Source organism: Oryx dammah, unplaced genomic scaffold, assembly GCF_014754425.2.
Source record: "Oryx dammah isolate SB20612 unplaced genomic scaffold, SCBI_Odam_1.1 HiC_scaffold_2, whole genome shotgun sequence".
Lineage (NCBI taxonomy): Eukaryota > Metazoa > Chordata > Mammalia > Artiodactyla > Bovidae > Oryx > Oryx dammah.
Window position 1 is genome coordinate 138377206 of NW_024070186.1, and position 23276 is coordinate 138400481.

Here is a 23276-nt window from a genome sequence, read left to right on the forward strand (position 1 = left end):
AATGCTTGGTAAATATTGATAAGCTTTTAATAGGATGTTTTTTGGTTTTGCTGTGCTAAATAAGAAGTTTAAACCAGTTAGCTATTATAAATTAAATATTATACTATATATGAAATCAAAGTTTTGTCACATAGTTCTGAATCTTTTCTACATTTATAGAAATTTCATTTATTCATGATGAGTGCTCATTTGATTGAAGATAATATCCATTTCACTGTTAATTAACTTTTTTAAAAAATAGCTGTAACATTTATGTATCATTTCCATGGTGAAACAGAAGATATAAGTTTTTCAAGTTTTTATTTTTTTAACTGAGATAGAAAGTGGGATAGAAAGATAAGACCCAAATGTGTTAATAATTTATCTATTCAAATAGTATATAAACAAGTGATTTCTCTTCTACTGGAAATAAAGTCTCAGAGGCTGTTTATCAGGCAAAATAAGCTTTGGATAAAAGCTATTGAGAAGACTAAGATGAAGGACAAGTTTGTTTGTGTGTGCTTGTGTGTTTTATGATTACCTGGTGGAGTCCATATTGTAGAGTTTATTTTATAAAAAAAAGATACTTTGGCCTCACTTCTTCCAGACCCTGACCCAATGTAAGGAATATTTAATCATAAATTGTTTAATTCATACTTAACAATGTCTGATCTATAAAACATGTCTCTGCATTCATATAATGTTGAAGGGGGAAAAAAAAAAAGAAATTGAGGTCAGTAGGCAAATTGTGAAGTTTAGCCTATTTTTCAGGATATCCTGGGAGAACTTTCAGATCTATGTAAGAAAAGAGTCAGGAGCCTGGGACACGGATGGATTACTATTACATGTTAATGTTTCTAGAATTCGTGTGTTATTAGGAATGAATGTTTATGTCTCTCCCAAATTCTTATGTTGAATCTCTAACTCTCACTGTGATAGTGTCTGGAGATGGGGTCTTTGGAAAGTAATTAGGCTTAAATGAGGTCATAAAAGTAAGCCCTCTGTGATGAGATTTGTTGTTGTTCGGTCACTCAGTCATGTCCAACTCTTTGCAAACCCACTGCGAAGCATTTCCCTATCCTTCACCAAATCCCAGAGCTTGTTCAAACTCATGTCCATCTAGTCAGTGATGCCACCCAACCATCTCATCATCTGTCATCTCCTTCTCCTCCTACCTTCAATCTTTCCCAGCATCAGGGTCTTTTCTAATGAGATGACTCTTTGCAACATGTGGCCAAAATATTGGACCTTTAGTTTCAGTATCAGTCCTTCCAATGAATATCCAGGACTGATTTCCTTTAGGAGTGACTAGTTTGATGTCCTTGAAGTCCAAGGGATTCTCAAGAGTCTTCTCCAACACCAAAGTTTGAAAGCATCAATTCTTTAGTGCTCAGCCTTGTTTATGGAGCAAATCTCACATTAATACATGACAATTGGAAAAACCATAGCTGTGACTAGATATACCTTTGTTGGCAAAGTAATAGCTCTGCTTTTTAATATGCTGTGTAGGTTTATCATAGCTTTTCTTCCAAGGAGCAAGGGTCTTTTAATTTCATGGCTGCAGTTACCATCTGCAGTGATTTTGGAGCCCAAGAAAATAAAGTCTCTCACTGTTTCCATTGTTTCCTCATCTATTTGCCATGAAGTGATGGGATAGGATGCCATGATCTTAATTTTTAGAACGTTGAGTTTTAGTTTTTTTTTTAAGTTTTCATCCTTTTTTTTTTTTTTAATTTTACTTTATTTTACTTTACAATAGTGTATTGGTTTTGCCATACATCAACATGAATCTGCCACGGGTGTACATGTGTTCCCAATCCTGAACGCCCTCCCACCTCCCTCCCCATACCATCTCTCTGGGTCATCCCAGTGCACCAGCCCCAAGTATCCTGTATCCTGCATCGAACCTAGACTGGCGATTCATTTCTTATATGATATTATGCATGTTTCAATGCCATTCTCCCAAATCATCCCACCCTCTCCCTCTCCCACAGAGTCCAAAAGACTGTCTATACATCTGTGTCTCTTTTGCTGTCTCGCATACAGAGTTATCGTACCATCTTTCTAAATTCCATATATATGTGTTTGTATACTGTATTGGTGTTTTTCTTTCTGGCTTACTTCACTCTGCATAATCGGTTCCAGTTTCATCCACCTCACTAGAACTGATTCAAATGTATTCTTTTTAATGGCTGAGAAAAGAATGTTGACTTTTAAGGCAGCATTTTCACTCTCCCCTTTCACCTTCATCAAGAAGCTCTTTAGTTCCTCTTTGCTTTCTGTCATAAGGGTGGTATCATCTGCATATCTGAGGTTATTGATATTTCTCTGGCAGTTTTGATTCTGGCTTGTGGTTAATCTAGCCCAGCATTTCGTGTGTACTCTGCATATAAGTTAAATAAACAGGGTGACAATATATAGCCTTGACGTACTCCTTTCCCAACTTGGAACCAGTTTGTTGTTCCATGTCTAGTTCTAACTGTTGCTTTTTGACCTGTATACAGGTTTCTCAGGAGGCAGGTAAGGTGATCTAGTGTTCCCATTTCTCTTTAAGAATTTTCTACAGTTTGTTGTGATCCACACCGTCAAAGGTTTTAGTATAATGAAGCAGAAGTAGATTTTTGTTCTGTAATTCTCTTGCTTTTTCTATGATGAGATTAGTGTCTTTAAAAAAAGAGGAAGAGAGCTCTTTAGCTCTCTTCCTCTTTTATGTCTTGAGAGGATGTTGTGTGTAAATCAGGAAGAAGGCTCTTACCAGGAATCAAATCTGCCAGCACCTTGATCTTGAAATTCTCAGCCTCTGTAACTGTGAGAAACAACTGTTTCTTAAGTCACTCAGTCCATGGTATTTTTGCTCTAGCAGTCTAAGATAAGTAGTGCTCTTTCCTTTTTATTGGTATATTCATATTGTAACTAATAGCCTTTTTTCATTAAACAATGATAAGCTTAGGTGCTTACTTTAGTGTTCACAGAAAAGGAAATATGAGAGTGAATATGTTCAGTCTTTGCTGAGAAGCTTAGGAACAGAGCAGTTGGAAATAAGTATCCTGAGAAGTAAAGCAGACTGCAACCTTGGGATATAGAAAGGAAAAAGAAAGAGTCCATGGAGACCTGGCCAGGAACTGAGAAACAGCTTAATAAACAGGCAACCTAGATTTTCAAATAGCAAGAAACAGATAAAAATATCTTGTGTGTTGAGGATACCAGAAAGTTTCCACTCATGTGCTAAGACACTGAGCACAGCCTTCCTAACAATTTCCCCTATGGTTTATGGACATACATGCGGATGCTTTTATTCAGCCTCCTGGTTTCTCAAAATAATTGTTTTAATTCTTCCAACCAATGTTTGTCTTTAATTTATTTTGTTTCTTGTTCTTAAAAAGAAGCTGAACACAGCCTTTCAATAGGAATTTCATGAGCTCTTGGTTCTTTGCTCATATATTTCATCAATTTCAACCTGTAAAGAAGCTATAAGCTCTAAGACATTTTTTATTCTCCAGTTTTCTTAGTTGATCTGGATTAATGACTAGAAAATGAGCATTCTGCTCCCCTTCAAATATGATATGCATTTAATGAGATAAGTAGATCAACATCACTCATTCTCTCTGCTGTCACTGTGCATGCATTTGGTAGCAGCAAATATGACAGTATTAAACCATATTTCAGCAGGGAAATACAGGTTTTATATACATGTTAGTTGCAGAGATATGAAACCTATCCACTGTCTGCCATGTGTTAATGAACATGCCAGTTTTTCCTCATATCATATTCAGTCAGAGGCATGCAATCATTTTTGTCATTATTAATATTTTCTTTGTAAAGATTAGTGATTGTAGAATTTCAATAGAAGCTATGTTTTACTGGATTTACTTTGTAGTTTAGATTACATATTTCCTGTTAATATTCATTCTAAAAATATGTATGTATTAAGTTACATGTTTATATAAAAATAATAAAGCTTTGGTTACACATCCCCCAGTTTAAATAAATAAAATATAAATGATACAATTGAAATTCTATTCCCAGATTAAGAATTTTCATAATGTTTTATTCCATGTGTTTCATTATACTTTTAATATGTGTGCATGTGCTCAGCCATGTCTGACTCTTTGTGACCCCATGGATTGTAACCCTCCAGACTCCTCTGTCCATAGAATTTTCCGGGCAAGAGTACTGGAGCAGACTGCCATTTCCTACTCCAGGGGATCTTTCCACGCCAGTGATTGAACCTACATCTCCCGCAGCTCCTGTGTCGGCAGATGGTCGCTTTACCACTGTGCCACATGGGAAACCCAATTTTAATATAGCAATGGCACCCCACTCCAGTGCTCTTGCCCGGAAAATCCCATGGACGGAGGAGCCTGTTGGGCTGCAGTCCATAGGATCGCTAAGAGTTTGGCACTACTGAGTGGCTTCACTTTCACTTTTCACTTTCATGCATTGGAGAAGGAAATGGCAACCCACTCCAGTGTTCTTGCCTGGAGAATCCCAGGGACGGGGGAGCCTGGTGGGCTGCCGTCTGTGGGATCGCACAGAGTCGGACACGACTGAAGCGACTTAGCAGCAGCAGCAGCAGTTAAATTATATAATATGGTTTTTATACTTCATGTTACCTCACCTCACCTTATATGAATTATTTGGCACTATTTCTTTCAAAATTGTGATTGTAATATTCATACTTAGGACCTTAGATCATTTATCTTTATACCTATTGATATTATATTATGTGAAAATGCTAGTTTAGACATTTTTATATATGTATCCTAATGTATTAAAATCAGCACTTCACTTAGATTAATGTGGAAGTGCTGAGTCTTAAGGCCTGCTGCTGCTGCTAAGTCACTTCAGTTGTGTCCGACTCTGTGCGACCCCATAGATGGCCGCTCACCAGGCTCTCCCATCCCTGGGATTTTCCAGGCAAGAACACTGGAGTGGGTTGCCATTTCCTTCTCCAATGCATGAAAGTGAAAAGTGAAAGTGAAGTCGCTTAGTCTGTCCGACTCTTCGTGACCCCATGGACTGCAGCCCACCAGGCTCCTCTGTCCATGGAATTTTCCAGGCAAGAGTACTGGAGTGGGGTGCCATTGCCTTCTCCGAGTCTTAAGGCCAAATAGCTTTTAATTTATTGGATTTTGTGAGCTTGTGCTTCAGAGTACTTGAGTTAATTTTCTATCAGCAATTATACACAGAATTATTTCTATTATATAAAATCCTGACATTCCATTAGTTTCTGTAAGATTTTTAAGCATTTTATTTTCAATAATGTTTATGGACGGTAATGTTTCTAGAGTCAAATGCAGAAATCTTGATAGCTCATACATGTATGTATATTATATGCGTGCCATTGTGTATTTAAGTATTTAAGTTTAAGTATTACCCAGATAAAGATATTGCATACTTTCTACATCACAGAAAAACTTGCTCATTTCCCCCAAACTTGAGCCTTTAATAAACTATCTTCAATTAGAGGCAATCACTATTCAGGCTTCTAACACTGATTAATATTGCCAGATTTTTATTTTCTTGGAAATGGAATTATATAGTTGGTGAAAACAACATATATGGTTCTGTATAGAAGTAGTTAGTTAATTTATAATGCTGTGTGTGTTATATTCTGCTATGTAAAAACCCCATGATGTTTTATCCACTATTCTGTTAATGGATATTTGTACTATTTTCACTTATAGGAATTATAAAGAATGCTGCTGTTATGGCTCATTCATGTTGATGTTTGGCAGAAACCAACACAATTCTGTAAAAAAATTTTAAAAAAGAAAAATGCTGCTGTAAATACTTTTGTACTTGTGTTGGTGGAATTATGCATGTGTTTCTCTTCAGTTTATACCTAGAAACAGTGCTTTATAGGTGAGATTTTTGCTTAGATTTAGTACATAATGCCAAATACTTTCCCAGCTGATTCCAGCAATAAACGTACCCACCAGCAGTGTTTGATAGTTTGTGGCTACACATCCTTTCTAGTGGGGCTTCCCTCATGGCTTGGTGATAAAGAATCTGCCTGCCAATCAAGAAATATGAGTTTGATCCCTGCATCAGGAAGATATCCTGGAGAAGGAAATGGGAATCCACTCCAGTATTGTAGCCTGGGAAATACCATGGACAGAGTGAACTATACTCTATGGGGTTGTAAAGAGTTGAACACAACTTAGCAACTGAACAATAACAAATACTTTCTAGGAAATGGTATCTTTAGTCCTTCTTCTCATTTTACCCATTCTGGTGACTTTGTACCTGAGTTAGAGATTTAGTATAAAATTTTCGTATTATAATATTATTTCTTTGCAGATATAGATGATTTTAACATAAAAATGAAATCTTACTGTATAAATTTTTAAAACCTTTTATAGAATTAATGCTCATTAACATGTTTTTATACTTTTAAACATTTGGTAACATCAGTTTTCTTTAATTTTTAAGGTATTATTTGCATATGGTAAACTTAGTCAATTTAGAAGGGACCATTCATATTCATACTCCATCTAGTCAAACCTATGTTTTTTCTAGTAGTCATATATGGATGTGAGAGTTGGACCACAAAGAAAGCTGAGTGCCAAAGAATTGATGCTTTTGAGCTATGGTTCTGAAGAGGACTTTTGAGAGTCCCTTGGACTGCAAGGAGATCAAACTAGTCAATCCTGAAGGAAATCAGTTCTGAATACTCATTGGAAGAACTGATGCTAAAGCTGATGCTCCAATACTTTGGCCACCTGACTCATTGGAAAAGACCCTGATGATGGGAGGGATTGAGGGCAAGAGGAGCAGGGGATGACAGAGGATGAGATGGCTGGATGGCATCACCGACCTGATGGATGTGAGTCTGAGTGAACTCCGGGAGTTGGTGATGGACAGGGAGGCCTGGTGTGCTGCGATTCATGGGGTTGCAAAGAGTCAGATGACTGAGCGACTGAACTGCCTCTTGTAAGAAAAGCTATGACCAACCTAGATAGTTTATTAAAAAGCAGAGACATTATACTTTACCAACAAAGGTCTGTCTAGTCAAGCTATTTTTTTTTTCCCCAGTAGTCATGTATGGATGTGAGAGTTGGACTATAAAGAAAGCTGAGCACTGAAAAACTGATGGTTTTGAACTGTGGTATTGGAGAAGACTCTTAAGAGTTACTTAGATGGCAAGGAGATCCAACCAGTCAATACTAAAGGAAATCAGACCTGAATATTCATTGTAAGGACTGATGCTTAAGCTGAAACTCCAAATATTGGGGAAACCTGATGCGAAGAAGTGACTCATTGGAAAAGACCCTGATACTGGGAGAGACTGAAGGCAGGAGAAGAATGGGATGGCAGAAGATGAGATGGTTGGATGGCATCACTGACTCAGTGGACATGAGTTGGAGTAAACTCCAGGAGTTGGTGATTGATAGGGAATCCTGGCATGCTGCAGTCCATTGGGTGACAAAGAGTCAGACATGACTGAGCGACAGAACAGAACTGAGTAAGCAGAAAGCAATAATCATAAAAGGCCAATTGTTAAGCCCCTCTTTGCCTTACCTTAAATTTCTACTTATTCTACTTATTAAGAAAATGAATTAGCAAGACATACTCTAGGAGGTCATTGTGTCGTTTTTGAGACTGCACCCAAATACTGAATTTAGACTCTTTTTTTGACTATGAGAGCTATTCCATTTCTTGCAAGAATTCTTGTCCACGGTAGTAGATATAACGTCTATCTGAATTAAATTCACTCATTCCTGTCCATTTTACATCACTGATTCCTAAAATGTTGATGTTCTCTCTTGCCATCCCCTCTTTGACCATTTCTAATTTATCTTGATTCATGGACCTAATGTTCCAGCTTCCTATGCAATATTGTCCTTTAGAGCATTGGACTTTATTTTCACTACCAGACACATTTGCAAGTGATTATTGTTTCTGCTTTGGCTCAGCCTCTTTTTCCTCTGGAGCTATTTCTCCACCCTTCTCCAGTAGCATATTGGACACCTACCAAACCATGGGGTTCATCTTTCAGTGTCATATCTTTTTGCCTTTTCCTATTATTCATGGGGTTCTCAAGGCAAGAATGCTGAAGTGGTCTGCCATTCTCTTCTCCAGTGAACCATATTTTTCAGAACTCTTCCTCATGACCCGTCTGTCCTGGGTGACCCTATATGGCATGACTCATAGTTTCATTGAGTTAAGCAAGGTTGTGGTTCATACGATCTGTTTGGTTGGTTTTCTGTGATTGTGCCTTTCATTCTCTCTGCCCTCTGATGGATGAGGATAAGAGGTTTGTGCAAGCTTCCTGATGGGAGGAACTGGCTGTGGGGAAAACAGGGTCTTGTTTGGTGACAAGGCCATGCTCAGTAAGTCTTTAATCCAATTTTCTGCTAATGGATGGGGCTGTGTTCCCTCCCTGTATGGTAGGGGTAATGGTGGTAATGACAGCCTCCCTTGAAAGGACTTATACCAGCATGCCATGCCTCCAAGGACTGCTGTAGTCAGTGCCCCTGACTCCAAGACAGACCACTGTTGATCCACTCTTCCTCCAGAGACTCCCAAGCACAACAGGTAAGTCTGGCTCAGTGTCTTGTGGGTCACTACTCCTTTCTCCTGGGTCCTGATATGCACAAAGTTTTGTTTGTGCCCTCCAAGAGCCTCTGTTTCCTTAGTCTTGTGGAAAAAAAGTAATGACAAACTTAGACAGCATATTAAAAAGCAGAGACATTACCAATAAATGTCCATATTGTCAAAGCTATGATTTTTCCAGTAGTCATGTATGGATTTTAGACCACAAAGAAGGCTGAGCACTGAAGAACTGATACTTTCAAACTGAGTGTTGGAGAAGACTCGAGGTTCCCCTGGACAGTAAGGATATCAAACCAGGCAATCCTAAAGGAAATCAACCCTGAACATTCATTGGAAGGCTGAAGCTGTAGCTCCAGTACTTGGCCACCTGATGCAAAGAACTGACATATTAGAAAGCGCCCTGATGCTGGGAAAGCTTGAGGGCAGAAGGAGAAGGGGATGACAGAGGATAAGATGGTTAGATACCATCACTCACTCAATGGACATGAATTTGAGCAAACTCCCAGAGATAATGATGGTCAGGGAAGCCTGGTTTTCTGCAGTCCATGGGGTTGCAAAGGGTTGGACATGACTAAGCGAATGAATAACAACAACACTAGGAGAAAATATTTATAAAATACATATCTGAAAAAAGGAGTTATATCTAGAGTCCATAGAATATTTTATAACTCAAAAATAAAAGCATAAAGATCCCAATAAAAAGTGGTAAGTTTATTGAACAAACCATTTACAATGAAAGATATATAAATAGGAAACACTGAGAACAAAAACAACACACATAAAAAGTTCACAGCCTCATTAATTATCACAAAAATGAAAATCAAAACCACTATACATTCAGTAGCATGGCTAAAATGTAAGTCTAACAATATTGACCACTCTCAATCATTTGAAACTATCAACCTCTTGTATGTTACTTGTTAAAGGAAGCAACTTTGGAAGAAAAAAAAAAGTGTTTCATTAAAGCAAAACATAAACCTTATAACCTAGAAGTTATAATAGAAAACAGAACAGAGGTATCCTAATCCAGGGGTTGGTATACACCAGAAAGAGTGGTGAGGGAAATTTCTGGGGTAATAAAATTTGTACCTTGATTTGGGTATTGCTTACAGTAGCACATATATTTTCCCAGAGTTGTCACATTTTACAATTAAGATTTGGGTATTTTTCTGTATGCAATTTTGTTTTTTTCAATAACAACTAAAACAAATAAGGGGATATTGAGGACTTATATACTGAAGAGTTACAATGTTGTAGATAGAGTTGGTTTCCAGAGGACAGGCCTCTATCCTACAAATAACTAGCCAGTTCCTCCAAATTCACAAACCTAAGAAAGAGACTGATACTGTTCTTATTCTAAAACCTAAGGAAGAGTCAAAAATTCATAAAATGCACAAAATGATGAGAAATAAGGAAATAGGCTTGAAAATGTATACTCTGAATGAATGTAAACAGTGTACGCTGGGAGAAATTATGTACTCATATAAATGAGAATAAAGCTTATCATATTTGCATATTAACTTCATTTAAAGTTTGAATATTTTTGCTCCAGTTGTATCTCAGTTTTATCTGTATTTATCCTCTCTTCCTAAAACAGAAGAGAAGACTCTGTACATGGACATCTCCAGATGGTCAATGCCAAAATCAATTGATTATATTCTTTGCAATTGAAGATGGAGAAGCTCTATACAGTAAGCAAAAACAAGACTTGGAGCTGACTGTGGCTCAGATCACGAACTCCTTATTGCCAAATTCAGACTTAAATGGAAGAAAGAAGGGAAAATCATTAGACCATACACGTATGACCTAAATCAAATCCCTTACTACTATACAGTGGAAGTGATGAATTCTAGGGATTAGATCTGATAGATGGAGTGTCTGAAGAACTATGGACAGAGGATTGTGACATTGTACAGAAGACAGGGATCAAGACCATCCCCAAGACAAAAAAGTGCAAGAAGGCAAAATGGTTGTCTGAGGAGGCCTTACAAACAGCTATGAAATGAAGACAAGCAAAAGGCAAAGGAGAAAAGGAAAGATATATCCATTTGAATGCAGAGTTCTAAAGAATGGCAAGGAGAGATAAGAAAGACTTCCTCAATGTTCAGTGCAAAGAAATAGAGGAAAACAATAGAATGGGAAAGTCTAGTGATATCTTCAAGAAAATTAGAAATACCAAGGGAACATTTTTGTGTCTGACTGTTTGCGATCCCACGGACTGTAGCCTACCAGGCTCCTCCATCCATGGAATTTTCCAGGCAAGAGTATTGGAGTGGGTTGCCATTTCTTTCTCCAGGGGATCTTCCCTACCCGAGGATCAAACCCAGGTCTCCTGCACTGCAGGCAGACACTTTACCATCTGAGCTATCAGGGAAGCCACTATTTCATGCAAAGATGGGTTCAATAAAGGACAGAAGTGGTATGGACCTAACAGAAGCAGAAGATATTAAGAAGAGGTGGCAAGACTACACAGAACTATATAAAAAAGATCTCAATGACCCAGATAATCATGATGGTGTGATTACTCACCTAGAGCCAGACATTCTGGAATGCAAAGTCAAGTGGGCCTTATGAAGCATCACTAAGAACAAAGCTAGTGGAGGTGATAGAATTCCAGTTTAGCTATTTCAAATCCTAAAAGATGATACTGTGAGTGTTGCACTCAATATGTCAGCAAATTTGGAAACCTCAGCAGCGGCCACAGGACTGGAAAAGGTCAGTTTTCATTCCAGTCCCTAAGAAAGGCAAAGCCAAAGAATGCTCAGACTTTCACACAATTGCCCTCATCTCACATGCTAGCAAAGTAATGCTCAAAATTCTCCAAACCAGGCTTAAATAGTATGTGAACCATGAACGTCTAGATGTTAAACCTGGATTTACAAAAGGCAGAGAAAACAGAGATCAAATTGCCAACATTTGCTGGATCATTGAAAAAGCAAGAGAGTTCCAGAAAAATATCTACTTCTGCTTTATTGACTATGCCAACACCTTTGACTGTGTGGATCACAACAAACTGTGGAAAATTCTGAAAGAGATAGGAATACCAGACCACCTGACCTGCCTCTTGAGAAACCTCTGTGCAGGTCAAGAAGCAACAGTTAGAACTGGACATGGAACAACAGACTGGCTCCACATTGGGAAAGGAGTTTGTCAAGGCTGTTATTGTCACTCTGCTTATTAATCTTATAGGCAGGTACACCATGACAAATTTTGGGCTAGATGAAGTACAAGCTTGAATCAAGATTACTGGGAGAAATATCAATAACCTCAAATATGCAGCAGACACCACCTTAATGGCAGAAAGCAAAGACAACTAAAGAGCCTCTTGATGAAAGTGAAAGAGGAGAGTGAAAAAGTTGGCTTAAAGCTCAACATTCAGAAAACAAAGATCATGGCATCTGGTCCCATCACTTCATGGCAAATAGATGGGGAAACAGGGAAATAGTGATAGACTTTATTTTGGGGGGCTCCAAAATCACTGCAGCTGGTGATTGCAGCCATGAAATTGAAAGATGCTTGATCCTTGGAAGAATAGTTTTGACCAACCTAGACAACATATTAAGAAGCAGACATTACTTTGCCAACAAAGGTCCATCTAGTCAAAGCTTTGGTTTCACTAGTAGTCATGTATGAATGTGAGAGTTGGAGTATAAAGAAAGCTGAGCATTGAAGAATTGACGATGTCTTTGAACTGTGCTATTGAAGATTCTTGAGAGTCCCTTGGAGTGCAAGAGAGATCCAACCAGTCCATCTTAAAGACGATCAGCCCTGAGTGTTTACTGGAAGGACTGATGTTGAAGCTGAAACTCCAATACTTTGGCCTCCTGATGTGAAGAACTGACTCACTGGAAAATACCCTGATGCTGTGAAAGACTGAAGGTGGGAGGAGAAAGGGATGACAGAGGATGAGATGATTGGATGGTATCACTGAGTTTGAGTAACGTCTGGGAGTTGGTGACGGACAGGAAGGCCTGGCCTGCTGCAGTCCGTGGAGTCGCAAAGAGTTGGACACGACTGTGTGACTGAACTGAACTGATTCCATTTTTAACTTATCTTAGTGGTTAGATGGAGGAGCCTGGTAGGCTGCAGTCCATGGGGTCGCACAGAGTCGAACATGACTGAAGTGACTTAGCAGCATCAGCAGCAGTGGTTAAAGAAGAAAGATATTCACTTCATCAATTTTCTTTAATTTGGTGAATGTATAAGCCTAGAAAGACTGTATCTGAATTCTTGGCAACTACTATGGTTAGAGCGAAACAAACAACTTAATAAATATTTTATTTTCTTACATCTCTATATTCAAAATACTTTTCTGAAATATAGTTAGTGGGGCAAGTTTCCAAAAACATTATTAGGAACTTACTGTGGAACGTATTTTAAAATTATATCTAAGGATTGTATATATAATTTGGTTGTACTTTATTCTAAAATCAAAATTCATTTTTAATTGATACATTAAAGTTTATTTCCTTTTTTTTAAATATCTTATGGTGTATGAAAGACATAAACACAGAGAAATGTGTTCAACATCTTGAAAACAACCCATCAGGAGGAAACTAATGTTTATCTTCTTCCAGACATTTATGTGTAGTCAATAAATCATTTAATCTACTTTAAGTAATTTTGCACAATAGTGCCTAAATAATTTGGGGATAAGGTTATGCCTCCTATTGATACATAGGAAGTTTTCTCATTAAATTTGATCTATTTTACTATAAATGTCAGTCTCCTAAGCTCTTCTTCTAATCAATATCCTCCACTATCTTTGCCTGTCAGAGGAGATAAAGTCCACCTCTGTGAGAATATTGACTCCACTCCCGCCAGAATATGACAACATGCATATGGAATATTTTGCAGTCTTTTTTAACCCAACACATGATTATATTATACAAGTATTTTTTGTTTAGAGTTTTGCAGATTTAAAAAAAAGTAAAGGATTCTTTTTGGTGTCCTTTAAAAAATTTTATTTTCGGCTAGGCTGGGTCTTCATTGCTCTGCATGGGTTTTCTCTAGTTGCAGCGAGTGTGGGCTACTCTTCGTTGCTGTGCATGGGCTTTTCATTGAAGTGGCTTCTCTTGCTCAGTTATTGTGCAGCCCGGGGTTTGTTGCTTCCTGGCATGTGGAATCTTCCCGGACCAGAGATTGAACCCATGTCCCCTGCGTTGGCAGAAAGATTCTTAACCATTGACTGGACTACCAGAGAAGTCTTTGGTGAATTTTAATATACTAATGTTTCCTGATGGGTACTCTTAAGTACTGGCTTCCCCAGTGGTTCAACGGTAAAGAATCCTCCTGTAATGCAGGACATGCAGTAAGCGTGAGTTTGGTCCTAGGTCAGGAAGATTGCTTAGAGGAGGAAATGGCAACCCACTCCAGTATTTTTGCCTGGAGAATCCCATGGACAGAGGAGCCTGGCGGACTATAGTCCATAGGGTCACAAAGAGTCAGGCCCAACTGAAGTGACTGAGCATGCCCACATATGTATTATATATTATATATACATGATAAATGATGTATATTCATTATATATGATATATATATGACATGTGATATATATGTGTATATGTATATATATACAAAAAAACCCCATATATGACATATATGTGTACACATGATATCTTTTCAAACATTTTTACTTGATTTAAAATGCATTTATATTGTTAAATTACTACCAATTAGAATAGCAAATTATAACTTTCATATAGTTAAAAATATTAAGCCTTATGAGTTTGATACTTGGAACATGGAGTATACTCAATTTACTATATAAAATACTGACATTAACTGTACTGTTGGAAATGCCGCCAGCGTGGCATAACAAACTCAGACTATTCAAAATATAAAATGACATCTAGATCCTCGGTTTCCACATTGGGAAGTATCTGGAGAAATTTGCTCGTCCACTGAGAAGGGTATATGTTATAAATGTCCTCTTTAGAAATGGCCAGAGGATGGGAGACATGGAGATACAAATGAATGGGTGGAACCAAGAGCTAAGAAGAATGATGGGCCAGGTTTGTCTCCTTCAGGAAAGAGAATACAGACTTAATAATCATTTCTTGCCTTTAAAACAGACAAAATTTCTCACTCATAGCAATACTGATATTTTGGGGTGGTTAACTTTTTGTTGAGAGCAACTGATCTATTCACTGTAGAATTTTAGCTGTATCCCTGTCCTCTATGTAATAAGAAAAAAAAGAAAGAAATTAACAGTATGACTATATTCTTACTGAAAATGCATAACCTAAATCTAATTATGAAAAAAATCAGACAACTCAAAATGTAGTATATAAAATATCTGGCTGTAAACTTCAATGTATTAAGGTCATGAATGTTAAATTAAGACTCAGACTGTTCTAGACAGTTCAAGACATGATTCATTCTAGATACTTTTTCTATAAAGGTATGGAGAAAATTGTTAAAACGTGAATGGAATTTAAGGATCAGGTAGTGAAAATATGTCCATATTAATTTCCTGATTTTGATAGTTTTATTATGTCTATATAGGATAATTTTGCACTATTATATTAAGGGTTAATGGGATATTAGATCAGTAATTTACTGTTAAATGATTGAAAATATTTTTTAGTACTATACTTGCCAATTTTGAGATTTGAATTTGTAATATATGTGACATTCAAATGCATGTCCAAAATATAGCAGAATGAAAATTTTATTGCACACAGTAATAATAGTAGTGAAATACAAGGTCAGGTGCAAGTTAAGAATTCCTATTACCATATCTTTTATTCAAAATTGTATAGAAGAACTATCTAATTTCCCAGAAAGAGAAAAAAAAATACAAAAATTAAAAAAATGTTATTTTCATAGAATTATGCTTGTCTTCATAAAAAAAGGTCAAGGAGAATCTGCAAACTACTAAAATATTTAGAAAATCCAGCTACTTTTCTGACTATATTAGCACCCTTGCACACAAACAAATAAGCATTAGGAAAATAATTAATTAAGATATCATTTATTATGATGGTTAACAACGATGGGCGACTCAGGAAGGCATTTCCTAATTCTTGCAGACAGTTTTTTTCCTGTAATTTCCCTCTATGAAAGATGCATCACAAATATGCTTGCTGCTTTCCTAAACTTTTCTGAAGAGAGCTTTTTATTTTTCTCAGTCCCTAGAAATTCTGATATTCAGGGTAGCTTTATCCCATTATTCCAAGCACTAGAAAACAGGTTCTTCCCAAAAGGCTTTAATTTGCAAACACCAGACTTTACTCATAAACTTGTGCATGCATCTCTGCCTCTCTTATGAGTTCTTAGACTTTAACAGTTCTTGATTTTTATGATTTTGAATCCATTGTTTCTTGTATTGAAAATGCTTTCTTTTCTAGTTGCAAGTTTAACTTTATCACATGCACCTGTGTGTTTTCCTCCATATGTGTGTGTGTGCCTGAAGCAAGTGGAAGATTCCTGCACCAGTTCAGCTGATATTCATAAAATATCAGTGATATGTTAAACTATTTCCTATATTGTTTCTGTAACTTCTATTTGTCTATAAGAGGAAAGAGAATCTGATGCCATTATGCTCTAAGTCTGTCAGTTTCAAAACATTCTACTAGGTTTTGGTCATTTATTTGGTTAGAGGTGGCAATTATCAATAGTGTAGGAAAAGTGACTTGAAAAACCTAAAATGGAAAGCATCATATGTATTGATTATTTCTGAGAATTGAGAAAATATTTTAGTGAAGTAATAAATCACTACAGCTCACGGAATACCTATATTTTCTTTAAGCAGTGGTTGAAACTTGCTGCACAGCAAGTCATATATATGCATGTGTGTATATACGTGTGTGTGTATACACACACATATGTATTATAACTTCCCAGGTGGTGCTAGTTGTAAAGAACCTGCTTGCCAATGCAGGAGATGTAATAGACATGGGTTTGATCCCTGGGTTGGGAAGATCCCCTGGAGGAGGACATGGCAACCTACTCTGATATTCTTGCCTGGATAATTCCATGAAGAGAGGAGCCTGGCAGACTACAGTCCATATGGTTACAGAGTTGGACATGACTGAAGGGCCTCAGCATGCACATTTTTTGTTGGTGTTCTTCACTACAGGCTGTCAACATAAGTATCATCTTGGTGAATTTCTTCTATAACAGCTACTGTAAATAAAATCAAGTTTTACTGCTTTGAGACTTAATTGGGTATTAACAAGTATAAAGTAGGTCTGTTCCATAGAATATTGAAAAGGGGCCACATTTTCATTCCTCTTCAATCAATATATAACGCAATAATATTATCTGCCAGCAAGAATGTCCTTAGTCTATTTATTTCTGTTTAATAAGAATTTTTAAAGCATTGTACAAGGCAAAAGTGACATCTTTTTTCTTGTATTTCTATTCTTTCAAGTAAGGCATGTTTTAATTTTTAAGAGAGAAAAACACATCTTCCAGATGAAAACTAATCAGGACACATCATTTTCAAGGGTGAAAAGAATAGCAAGTATTTGAAAGACTGAATGTGTTTCTCTCTGAATAAATATCTCTGATTATTCTTTTCTGTGGTTGACTAACTGTATAAAACATGATTAGGTCTAATGTGCTATTGATGTGTCGGAGTCTTAGGCAGAGTTAATGGTATACTTAGCCTGGGCCTGTCTTTCTTTCTTTTCTCATTTTCCAGGCTGCATTGTGGCACAGACTTTAGTCAATACTGCAACTCCTCCTGAGCAAGCATTAAATTGAACAGATGAATGGCAGCATTTAAAAGGAGATCTGATAACTCAAACATGCTTGCAGGTTTTAAAGAGACCACACCAGATAAAAAGAATTAGTGGACACTTGAGAGCTGACATACTCTTCTAAAAAAGAGAGAATCCTGAGAAATCAATTGGGCCATAGAGAATAAAACAGGGCAAAATAATGTTTCTATTTCTCTACAGAAGCATATAATATTTAGTGGAAATATTCTTTCAAGTAGTCAAACGGATTCATTCATAGTGTAATTTCACACAAAGAGAGTTTGAGCCTAATATTTCTAAAAATGACTTTAAAATCTCTCACATTATGTCAGCAATCTTAAACTTTAATTCCAAAACAACAAAAAAAAAGATCTCAAAAAATGTTTTCCATCATAGTAGGTACCCAAAGGAAAAAAGACACTTCTCAAAAAGTGAATTCATAAATCATTTAGCTTTTCAGTACTCAGGAAATGGAGTAGAATTTTGTAAAGGCTGAGGGAGGGGGTGTGTGTATATGAGAATATGTATGTGAGAGAGAAAGAAGGGTGAGTTTAAGCAGAATACTGCTGCAGTATTCAAAGCTCAACATAATATTGTATTAACAGTCATGAGATTTCAGAAGGAAATTAAAACAGGACATTTTTATAGTGATACTGATCTTTAAATCTAACACTCTTTGTGAAAACTACTCTAAAATAGAAACATATTTGTGTGCTGCATGCTCAGTCTTCGCCACCCCATGGACTGTAGCCCACCAGGCTCCTCTGTCCATGGGGTTTCCCAGGCAAGAATACTGGAGGGGGTTGCCATTTCCTTCTCCAAGGGATTTTCCCAATCCAGAGATAGAAACTGTGTCTTCCCGATCTTGTGCATTGCACTCAAATTCTTTACTGCTGAGCCACCAGGGAAGCCTAGAAATGTGTATGTAATTATCTAAAAAAAACTGTTAATCAATGGATTACATGTTTATTAACTTAAATCATTTATGATATCCCTCTTACCATTAAACACCTACATTTATCTTACCAACTAACTCAATGAAATTGGCCTTCTTGGGCTTATAGTTAAGATTAAGTGTAATATGGGGGCTTCCCAGGTGGCACAGTGATTAAAAAAATATCCACTTGCTAATGCAGGAAATGCAAGAGACACAGGTTCAATCTTTGGGTCAGGAAGATCCCCTGGAGGAGGAAATGGCAACCTGCTCCAATATTCTTTCCTGAAAAATTTCATGGACAGAAGAGCCTGGTGGGCTGTAGTCCATGGAGTCCCAAAGAGTCAGACACAACTGAGTGACTGAGCACAAATGGAATCACCTGTAAAAGGCTTAAAAGAAGGAAGGATCTAACTCAAAAAGTAAATAACAGATGCCTTTGTGTGTTTAGCTCATTGTCAAGTTAAACAAAACTTCAGAAGGAAATGGCAACCCACTCCAGTACGCTTGCCTGGAGAATCCCATGGAGGGAGGAGCCTGGTAGGCTATAGTCCATGGGGTCGCAAAGAGTCGGACACGACTGAGCGACTTCACTTTCACTTTCACAATTTCTAGGAAGATAACCTAAATAGAATTAGTGCTAACTTGGAACCAGCAGGCTGGATGAGAATCATCAAGTACCAAGTCAGAGGTGTGTACAGACTGTCACATCAGTATCATGAGACATGACTCAAGTTTGCACAACTCTGTGTATTTTAAAATGACCACAAGTAAGCAAGTGCTTCGTGATGTTAAGCCAAACAGATGGAAATGGAAATGGGTAATTAACAACTGAACATAAATGCCAGTTTCTTTGAATGTAAGCCAATAAAAGTATGGGCACCTAAAGGGCAAGAACAATCTCAGAATTATCTTATTCCCTGGAACATTCAGATGTGCGGTGGGGAGAAGAGGGTCAATGATAGATGGTCAATAAGTATAACTTGAGTAAATAAATTAATGCATTTTTTAAAAGAATTATGTGAAAACTACAGTAACACTAGAGGAAATGTTCTCGTACTTTTTAAAGTATCTTTGTGCATTCTTTTCCTCATGTGCACTTACTCATGTAAGATAATGAGATTGTTAGCTCTACTTTGGGCTTCCCAGGTGGTGCTAGTTGTAAAGAACTCGCCTGACAGTGCTGGAGAAACAAGCTATATTCGATTTGATCCCTGGTCAGGAAAATCAGGACACATAACAGATGGAGTTTGGTTCCCTGGGTCAGGAAGATTCCCTGGAGGAAGTCATGGCAACCCATTCCAGTTATTCTTGCTTGGAGAATCCCATGGACAGAGAAGCCTGGCGGGCTACCATCCATAGTGTCGCTTTATCCCGCCAAGCAAGAATAACTGGAATGGGTTGCCATGACTTCCTCCAGGGAATCTTCCTGACCCAGGGAACCAAACTCCATCTGTTATGTGTCCTGATTTTCCTGACCAGGGATCAAATCGAATATAGCTTGTTTCTCCAGCACTGTCAGGCGAGTTCTTTACAACTAGCACCACCTGGGAAGCCCAAAGACTAATAGAGTTTTGCCAAGAAAATGCACTGGTCATAGCAAATACCCTCTTCCAACAACACAAGAGAGGACTCTACACATGGACATCACCAGATGGTCAACACCGAAATCAGATTGATTATATTCTCTGAAGCAAAAGATGGAGAAGCTCTATACAGTCAACAAAAACAAGACCAGGAGCTGACTGTAGCTCAGATCATGAACTCCTTATTACCAAATTCAGACTGAAATTGAAGAAAGCAGGGAAAATCGCTAGACCATTCAGGTATGACCTAAATCAAATCCCTTATGATTATACAGTGGAAGTGAGAAATAGATTTAAGGGCCCAGATCTGATAGACAGAGTGCCTGATGAACTATGGAATGAGGTTTGGGACGTTGTACAGGAGACAGGGATCAAGACCATCCCCATGGAAAAGAAATGCAAAAAAGCAAAATGGCTGTCTGGGGAGGCCTTACAAATACCTGTGAAAAGAAGAGAGGCGAAAAGCAAAGGAGAAAAGGAAAGATATAAGCATCTGAATGCAGAGTTCCAAAGAATAGCAAGAAGAGATAAGAAAGCCTTCTTCAGTAATCAATGCAAAGAAATAGAGGAAAACGACAGAATGGGAAAGACTAGAGATCTCTTTAAGAAAATTAGAGATACCAAGGGAACATTTCATGCAAAGATGGGCTCGATAAAGGACAGAAATGGTATGGACCTAACAGAAACAGAAGATATTAAGAAGAGGTGGCAAGAATACAGGGAAGAACTCTACAAAAAAGATCTCCACGACCCAGATAATCATGATGATGTGATCACTAATCTAGAGTCAGACATTTGGAATGTGAAGTCAAGTGGGCCATAGAAAACATCACTAAGAACAAAGCTAGTGGAGGTGATGAAATTCCAGTTGAGCTGTTTCAAATCCTGAAAGATGATGCTGTGAAAGTGCTGCACTCAATATGCCAGCAAATTGGGGAAACTCAGCAGTGGCCACAGAACTGGAAAAGGTCAGTTTTCATTCCAATTCCAAAGAAAGACAGTGCCAAAGACTGCTCAAACTACCGTACAATTGCACTCATCTCACATGCTAGTAAAGTAATGCTCAAAATTCTCCAAGCCAGGCTTCAGCAATACGTGAACTGTGAATTCCCTGATGTTCAAGCTGGTTTTATAAAAGGCAGAGGAACCAGAGATCAAATTGCCAACATCTGCTGGATCATGGAAAAAGCAAGAGAGTTCCAGAAAAACATCTATTTCTGCTTTATTGACTATGCCAAAGCCTTTGACTGTGTCGATCACAAGAAACTGGAAAATTCTGAAAGAGATGGGAATACCAGACCACCTAACCTGCCTCTTGAGAAATCTGTATGCAGGTCAGGAAGCAACAGTTAGAACTGGACATGGAACAACAGACTGGTTCCAAATAGGAAAAGGAGTACGTCAAGGCTGTATATTGTCACCCTGCTTATTTAACTTCTACGCAGAGTACATCATGAGAAACGCTGGGCTGGAAGAAACACAAGCTGGAATCAAGATTTGCGGGAGAAATATCAATAAACTCAGATATGCAGATGACACCACCCTTATGACAGAAAGTGAAGAGCAACTAAAAAGCCTATGGATGAAAGTGAAAGAGGAGAGTGAAAAAGTTGGCTTAAAGCTCAACATTCAGAAAACGAAGATCATGGCATCTGGTCCCATCACTTCATGGGAAATAGATGGGGAAACAGTGGAAACAGTATCAGACTTTATTTTGGGGGGCTCCAAAATCACTGCAGATGGTGACTCTAGCCATGAAATTAAAAGACTCTTACTCCTTGGAAGAAAGGTTATGACCAACCTAGATAGTATATTCAAAAGCAGAGACATTACTTTGCCGACTAAGGTCCGTCTAGTCAAGGCTATGGTTTTTCCTGTGGTCATGTATGGATGTGAGAGTTGGACTGTGAAGAAGGCTGAGTGCCGAAGAATTGATGCTTTTGAACTGTGGTGTTGGAGAAGACTCTTGAGAGTCCCTTGGACTGCAAGGAGACCCAACCAGTCCATTCTGAAGGAAATCAACCCTGGGATTTCTTTGGAAGGAATGATGCTAAAGCTGAAACTCCAGTACTTTGGCCACCTCATGTGAAGAGTTGGCTCATTGGAAAAGACTCTAATGCTTGGAGGGATTGAGGGCAGGAGGAGAAGGGGACGACCGAGGATGAAATGGTTGGATGGCATCACTGACTCGATGGATGTGAGTCTAAGTGAACTCCGGGAGTTGGTGATGGACAGGGAGGCCTGGCATGCTGCAATTCATGGGGTCGCAAAGAGTCGGACACGAGTGAGTGACTGAACTGAACTGAAAGCAACTTAATTTCTCTCTGTGTACAGCCCTCCTCCTGTGTTCTGCCTCTCTTATTTTCCTGCATTCTTTATCCTTGTATCTCTGTGACAGACAGTGATATATACTGTATATTTGATCTTAAAAGTGAAAGTGTTAATTGCTCAGTGGTATCTGACTCTTTGCAACCCCATGAACTTTAGCCTGCCAGGCTCCTCTGTCCATGGAATTTTCCAGACAAGAATACTCCGATGGATTGTCATTTCTTTTCTCAGGGGATCTTCCCAACCCAGGGATTGAAGCCATATCTCCTCCACTGCAGGCAGATTCTTCACCTCTGAGTCACCAGGGACCATATTTTGTCCTGTTCCTTGTTCTTGTCACAGAGCTCCCAAGAACTTTGAAATTTCCTAAGTTATAAGGGAAACAAAGGTATCTTTTGTTATTTGTAGCTTTTCATCCACACCTGAGTTTATGTTAATGAGGTGGCTTGGAAATTCTCTAAGGTTGGGGATTTTTTGCTAGGGGAACTACAAAGGTGTTTGGGACTTTCAGCCCAGCCCCCAGTGTCTGACCTCCAAAGAGGAGAGAGGGGCTGGAGATTGACTTAATCCCTAAAAGCCAGTAACTTCATTGAACATTCCTACATAATAGACCCTCCATAAAAATTCTGGATGAAAGTGTGGGTCAGAGAGTTTCTAGGTGAATAAACTCCTGGAGATGGGAAGGCAATGTGCCTGGAGCCTGAGCCTCTTCCTACATACGTTATGCTTCTTTTCCATTCAACTCTCCTTGAATTATATCTTTTTATAATAACTGGTCATCTAGCACATATTCTTCTTGAGTTCTGTGACAAGCATTAGCAAATTAATTGAACCCAAAGGGAAAGATTGAAGGCAGGAGGAGAAGGGAACAAGAGAGGATGACATGATTGGATGGCATCATGGTTCAATGGACATGAGTTTGAGCAAGCTCTGTGAGTTGTTGATGGACAGGGAAGCCTGGCACGCTATAGTCCATGGGTTTTCGAAGAGTCGCATATGACTGAGTGACTGAACAGAACTATGGAGGTCTTGAGAACACTTAAATTATATCGGTAGTCAGAAGCACATGGGGAATTGCAATCACAAGATTGGCATTTGAAGTATGTGCCCATGAGTGTTGTGGGGTGGGTCGTTTTGTTTTGATCTTCAGTTCAGTTCAGTTCAGTTCAGGTGCTCAGTCAT